This window comes from Apostichopus japonicus, chromosome 20 (assembly GCF_037975245.1).
Source record: "Apostichopus japonicus isolate 1M-3 chromosome 20, ASM3797524v1, whole genome shotgun sequence".
NCBI classification, from domain to species: Eukaryota; Metazoa; Echinodermata; class Holothuroidea; order Aspidochirotida; family Stichopodidae; genus Apostichopus; species Apostichopus japonicus.
The window spans coordinates 25,819,600-25,827,428 of record NC_092580.1 but is presented as its reverse complement, the minus strand read 5'-3'; the positions used below and the strand labels follow the sequence as shown (position 1 = coordinate 25,827,428).

The window sequence follows — 7,829 nt, the reverse complement described above, 5'->3', positions numbered from 1 at the left end:
TATAGGTCTTGAATGCAATGAACTAAGATACAGGTTACAGTATATTCATATTCAATACAGAGTCTATTCCAACAACATTTTATTTCATATCTTCTCTTCTGTGTTCAATTTACCTACTTTAATATAATATATCCAACAAGTGTTTACACATATGAAGTCAGTGCCACTAGGTTAGTAGATAGGTGGATAATGATCCTGTGATAGATTGAGGACTGTACTCTATGGGCAGCTAACGGGGCCAAAATAAAAATAACTAACACTGCGAAAATTAGTTTATATTCTCACAAATTAAATAAGGTTTGAAAAGCAAGTAGATTATTGAAAATAAATTTCCTATGGCAACTACTTTAAATAAGAAAGAAAACATTCTTATTTAAATGAAAAAGCTACCAACATTTATGACTCGGAACCTTAAACTATTTTCAACACAATATATGACATGCCGGAACAACAAAAAATTGAAATAACATTATAATAAAGTAAGCAATAGGTCGAATCAAGCATATTTAGAAAATTGTTTTCTCCTCCGTTTTTCCTGTGTTAATCTTATCATTTGTAAATGTCACAGTCATTTTCCTTTGAATGAAATTCCAGCAAGGAAACAAACTGTAATTTATACAAATTGATTATCAAATGTAATTTAAACAACCTTATTAACCAACAATTTATCGAAACTGTTACCCCGAGAATCAAACGACATCCACGAAACAAACGTTGTCTTCCCTAATCAAGTTTGTTTCATAAAAAATAGAAGTAACAGAGGGCACCGTTTATAAACCCGTATAAGAGCCATAAACTGCTCTGGCACGTATTCGAAAGCGCGTGAACAACGATAACGAGCGCTATGCAGCACACAAAATCGAAACGAGAGTAGGTATACGTGCATATAAATTATGTGCAGTGACGTAATGGCACGTGACTATTTTTGTTTACGACGACATATTGAACGGCAATTCATCTGTGCTGTACCCATATATACACTATAATAACCGCCAGTTCCATTTGTTTTATGTTCGTTGGTGTGCAAGGTCCATATAATCTACCACGTAACCTGTTCAAATTCCTTTAAAACTGTAACGTTAACAAAGTACCTGATCTAGCCTACCATGATGTATACAACCGCCTCTTAAAAACGCCGACATTGTGTTGCAGGATGGGTAAAGGATGAGCAGCTGTGGCAGATACCAAAGATTTTTGATCGCTATTAGCCTAGGTCTGTTCAAGGACTAGTTAGACTTAAAAACATACAAGGTTAAATAGCCACTAAGCCTAGCTATATGTGTATATGATACATAATGGATAGCAAACTCCACGTACATGGCAGGTTTGGATGAAACCTGCAGCCACATTGCTGCTACTCTATTTGCCATTTAATCCCACATTAAACTTCTGAAAGAGTATCAAGTACTTCCTTACCATGTGTGTGGTCGGAAGCATCTGGAGGAAAGGCATAATTTAAGGAAGGTCAAGACAATAAATCAACATTCCACCTCGAAAGAGAATATTTGCATCAAGAGAAATGTGTTTCTGTCTCGTATCTGAACAAAATTTACAGACATTCCAATGTCAACTATAGATGAAATTAAAAAACAAAAACACAAACACAAACACTATACGACTCTCTGAAGAATCAGGCACCGGATGTGCAATACTCTATGTTAAATCAAAATGTGCTGTGGAGTTTGTTCCGAAATCTTTCCAACTTGGGCTTTCACAACCACTTGGTGAACTTTACAGGGAAGATTGCAACAAATGACCATACCCGGAACTGATGAAAGTGTATGACGACATCTTTGACACATACATTCAAGGCACAAAGGAGGGTATTTAGATGCGTCCCAAGAGGAACACTTCGACACAACAGGACTTCCACAAATCCTGTTTACCTTTATTGAAATTATTGTCAATTCATGAATTCGGCATGGATGGTAAACCACAAGTTTTTAATGAATTTCCATAACCTTCACTTGGTTTGAAGACACTTTGTTAAAGCTATTACAGCCTTAGGTATTCCATATTGACAAGAAAAGATTGCCAGGAATCACTTTATAAAGGTTGGTTGACAGAACAATCAATTACCCAAGCCAGTCCCTAATTGTGAAAGCGAGACGGAAGAAAGGTTAGATACCTTGAGACTGAAAACTCCCCCTAAGAGCAATATATGTTGTATGATGCTGGGCGTTGACATACAGTATCAATGTTTTTTACTGAACTGAACACATGAGTGTGGTGTCATAATTCAACAATGTTTATCCATGGTTCTATCCTTTTGTAGGTGACACCTCTGTGTCTACTTTGCTATTCAGAGATGTTTCTTACTTTAGGCTAATACTATACAACAATTGTAATGAATAAAAGGTCAAAGATCGAGCGGGCAGTCTCTACATACAGTGGAGCTAACTGCTGCATTCCTTTGGTGAAGACAGGTATTTTCAGTGTGTAATTATACAGACTTATGGAATCCTACACAGTAAAACCCCTGTCGTCGAAAATAAAGTCCTCTGCAATCAGTTTATCGTTATTAGTTTATCCTAAGTGTTTGTCACTCACTCTACCTCCCCAGCCCATAACTACCTGAAGCTTGCAAACCATGTCGTATCTTTTACCTTCTTGTCATTGTACTTAAACAGGACATCCACTTTGCTTTTTTTCTCAGTTCCATGGGCTCATCGGGAAAGCTTTGGCATTCTTTTTTAATATTTTCCTGTATGCTGCATAGTCCTCATGAAAACTATTAGTAGTCCTTACTAGTTATTGAATAGGGTTCTATGCTACGATATTTTACAAACGTCCGCACTAAACGTGTAAAAGTGACGAGAGTAGTACACGGTCCTGTTGAAGGACAAGCCTAGCGTAACAGCCAGTTAGCCCCTTACTTTTAGGCTGCTCCTTACATTAGGGTTGTGCTAAATTCAGGCTGAGCTAGGCGTTAACTTTAAGTGTCACCTGCCAGAAAACAGTTGAAGTTATCGGCTGATCATATAGCATTGACCCCCCATATATATATATATATATATATATGTATATATATATATATATGTATATATATTATATATATATATATCTATATCTATATATATATATATATATATATACATATATATATATATATATATATATAATATAACGAAAATCCACGTTTACTCCAAAGGAAAATATTATTAGAGAAAACCAGAGAAATAAGATATGACTCATAATTGACAAATAAGGAGTAAGTTTTAGAAAATATATTGGAATTTTCGGTCCCCCTGGGACCTTCGTCAGCAATACTTGGCAGTCGAATGAGAAGTACAAAATGTGACACAATGAAAGTATGACGCTAGATAAGTGTAAGTTGCAATGATGGAATTAAAACCAAATAAACCATGACTATACAGGAAGCGGATTAAGGAGCAAAGAACGGATTACATATGCTTGTAGAACTGGTAGTTGTTAAGGGGTCCCAAGTCTTTGTTGAGGCCGGTGATGTGAGACTTAATACGAAAGATCCAATCGATTTCTTTACGTTTACGTTCAGTAGTTGATTTGAAGTTCGAGGCAATTAAAATACATTTTAGGTTTTTTAGAGAATGACCATGAAGATTGAAATGTTCGGACACTGGGAATCCTGCAAAATTATCACGAATAGATTTTTTGTGATTATTAACACGTAAGCGGAATCGGGAGCCTGTTTCACCTACATAATTGCCCTCTTTGCAAAGTACACAATAAAAAATGTAAATAACATTAATAGAATCACAAGAGAGGGAAGGGGGTCTAAGACTAAAGTCAACATTGGGAATCTTGACCACGGTGCCTGGGGTAATATGGGGGCATATTTGGCATCTAGGTTTACCGCAAGGAAAATTGCCTGCGGAGGTGGAAACTGAGCGAGGGAGTCTGGAGGAAGTGAGAAGAAATTTAAGGTTGGGGGGTTGACGAAATGCTAGCATGGGGGGTACCTTAAACGATTCTCCTACAGACTGATCGTCTTGAAATACAGCAAATTCCTGTTTGATGGAGCGAATGAAAGATTTGATGAGGGGGTTGTAACTGGTAACGAACGGAATGCGACTTTTAGACTTGTATTTCAATAAGTCCTCACGGCTCAACTTGTCGGCCCTGGAAATACCCTGTCTAATTAAGTGAAGGGGGTATTCGACGTTCAAGAAATAACCAGTTAATATGGATACCTGGTGTTTAAAATCACATGGGTTGGAGCAAATGCGTTTAAGTCTAAGGCATTGGCTGTAAACAATAGAACTCTTGAGATTATGTGGGTGAAAACTATTAAAGTGTAAATACATATGAATATCAGTGGGCTTATAATAGACCGAAGTGGTTAAGGAATTGCCATCCAACTTGACCAGAACATCTAGGAATGAAATTTGATGTTTGGAAACTTCGACAGAAAATTTAATGCTGTCATGAAAAGAATTAACATGATCAAAGAAAGACTTAAGAGATTCTTCACCATGTGGCCAGACAAAAAATATATCGTCAATATATCTATAATAATGTGATGGCTTAAGAGGAGAAGTGGATAGCATTTCCTGTTCTAATTCGTGCATAAATATGTTGGCGTAACAAGGTGCCATCTTAGTGCCCATAGCGGTACCATTGATTTGTAGATAATATTTCCCGTTAAAAGAGAAATAATTATTACTTAATATGAAACGTAAAATGGGACCAAGATCATCACCTAAAGTGGGGTTGGTGGCATGCTCACGAAGAAAATTTTGACAAGCGATAATTCCCTCATCATGAGGGATATTAGTGTACAAAGAGGATACATCCATAGTAACGAGTAAGGAATTAATTGGTAACGCCTGAATAGTGTTAAGAATTTTAAAAAAATGCGTAGTGTCCTGTACATAAGAAGGAATATGGGTTAATAGAGGGTTGAGTACGGAGTCCATGTATCCTGAAAGATGCTCAGTTAGCGTACCAATTCCTGAAATAATAGGTCGGCAAGGAGGGAATACCTTGAGTTTCCTGGCTAGCTTACAAATGTCAGAACGGCGGATATTCTCAGGGTCAGAAGGGGTCACTCCGGGTAGTGCTTGTTGAGCCTCTGTTATTAATTTAGGTAGTTTGTGGACTTTAGGTAAAGTATAGAACGTACCCAACGACGGATGCTTAGGTGTAAGTTCTGCTATCTTGGTTGCTACGTGTTGTGGTACCGATTGACATAATTCGTCAATTTTGGGTTGGAAGAGTCTGGAAGGGTCTTCCGGTAATATCTTGTAAAAATCAGAGTTACTAAGTTGCTTCTTTGCTTCAAAAATGTAGTCGGTAGTGTTAATAATAGTGGTGGCACCTCCTTTATCCGCTTGTCGTATAACGACATCCGGGTTGTTCCGAAGTTTCTTAATAGCCATGGACTGAGTACGGTTGACGTTAGAGGAGAGTGGACGTTTGGCAATCTCTAAAATAAATTTGTCGAGGTAAGTTTTGGCTTTGCAGGCAAATGAGTCTACAAATCTGTTGCGTCCTTCTGGTGGTGTCCAACTGGATTTTGTGTTGGGAACATGTAGTGTTGGCTGCGTGTCCTTGCTGTTGATGTCTGGAATCGGGTCGGAAGTGTTATCTTCGAAAAACTCTCTAAGTCTCATACGGCGAACAAAATTATCCAAGTCAAAGCATAGACCAATTGGATCTAGTTTGCGGGAGGGACAGAAAGATAGACCATTTTGTAAAACCTCTTGTTCGTCTTTGGTAAGAACACAGTCCGATAGATTTAAGACGTTATCCGTGGTAACTTTTTCAGCCCGATGAGATAATGGCTTAGGAAACTTACTGGTGATGTATGGATGGCCAGTGCTTTGCAGATGGTGAAGTAGCGGGTCCTGTGTGGTTAGTTGTTCAAGTTTACGCAGTTTCCTTTTAAAACAATTCTTAAGTCCCCAAGTCTTTCATTCGCTCCATCAAACAGGAATTTGCTGTATTTCAAGACGATCAGTCTGTAGGAGAATCGTTTAAGGTACCCCCCATGCTAGCATTTCGTCAACCCCCCAACCTTAAATTTCTTCTCACTTCCTCCAGACTCCCCCGCTCAGTTTCCACCTCCGCAGGCAATTTTCCTTGCGGTAAACCTAGATGCCAAATATGCCCCCATATTACCCCAGGCACCGTGGTCAAGATTCCCAATGTTGACTTTAGTCTTAGACCCCCTTCCCTCTCTTGTGATTCTATTAATGATATTTACATTTTCTATTGTGTACTTTGCAAAGAGGGCAATTATGTAGGTGAAACAGGCTCCCGATTCCGCTTACGTGTTAATAATCACAAAAAATCTATTCGTGATAATTTTGCAGGATTCCCAGTGTCCGAACATTTCAATCTTCATGGTCATTCTCTAAAAAACCTAAAATGTATTTTAATTGCCTCGAACTTCAAATCAACTACTGAACGTAAACGTAAAGAAATCGATTGGATCTTTCGTATTAAGTCTCACATCACCGGCCTCAACAAAGACTTGGGACCCCTTAACAACTACCAGTTCTACAAGCATATGTAATCCGTTCTTTGCTCCTTAATCCGCTTCCTGTATAGTCATGGTTTATTTGGTTTTAATTCCATCATTGCAACTTACACTTATCTAGCGTCATACTTTCATTGTGTCACATTTTGTACTTCTCATTCGACTGCCAAGTATTGCTGACGAAGGTCCCAGGGGGACCGAAAATTCCAATATATTTTCTAAAACTTACTCCTTATTTGTCAATTATGAGTCATATCTTATTTCTCTGGTTTTCTCTAATAATATATATATATATATATATATATATATATATATATATATATATATATACTAGTGTTCCACTAGTCTCAACTAGTATCAACATATATATATATATATAGATATATATATATATATTTATAGATATAGATATACATATATATATATATATATATATATATATATATATATATATATGTGTGTGTGTGTGTGTGTGTTTGATTGGCGTGTCTATCTTGGCGCAGAGTGCTCTTTGTCCGGTGGACAGGGCGAAGTATAGGTGATAATTAGTTGAGACTAGTGGAACACTGTATAAGTTGTTACTCAGTGTTTCACGCGTTGAGAGATCATCATACAACTCCACAGATGAGTAACAGCTACCAGTGTTCCACTAGTATCAAATAATTGTCACAGTTTGTATATTTTATATACTTCCCCATACATCCCCTTCCTCACCCTCACCCTCACAATCACAATCCCAATCCCAATCACCCTTTCCCTCACCGTAATTGTCACAATCCCAATCACCCTTTAACCCACCCTCACCCTCACCTTCACCCTCACCCACACCCACACCCTCACCCTCGCAATCACAATCACCCTCACAATCATCCTCACAATCACCCTCACCGTCACCCTACTAATCTACATTGGCATTATTTTAAATATTGTTTGTTTTTATTATGTAATTTTTAGTTCCAGAATGTCATATTTTCTGCTGAGCATGATTTAAGGTTTAAGTCATTACAATTTTGGGATTTTTAACTATTTTGCAGTTTAAATTAAGTTTTTTTAGTAGTTGATATATATAAATTCGTTTTCAATATTTTACTTTGCATTCCGGCCTAAATGGAATGTAACCACATTTTCCCAGTGTTGCCTTTTTGCCCGATGGCTGCTTTGGTCATGTTGCATCCAGCAGATGTTCATCAATCAGTCAGTGTAATGTTGAGAACTTAATAACTTGTAGTGGATGACAACGATTGTTTGAGTTGTCAGAGTGAAACTTCGCGACCGAGATACTTCAATCTGGAAAAACCAAGTCTTGGCAAAATAGTGAAAGTGAACGGATCAAGTAAATAGTTTTGTTGATCATCTTAGATTGTGT

General features: G+C 37.5%; 1 pseudogene; it reads left to right on the top strand.

Annotated features, from left to right (window-relative positions):
- Nucleotides 1-1,317: 1,317 nt before the first annotated feature.
- LOC139961360 (uncharacterized) lies at nucleotides 1,318-1,756 on the top strand (annotated as a pseudogene).
- Nucleotides 1,757-7,829: the final 6,073 nt, after the last annotated feature.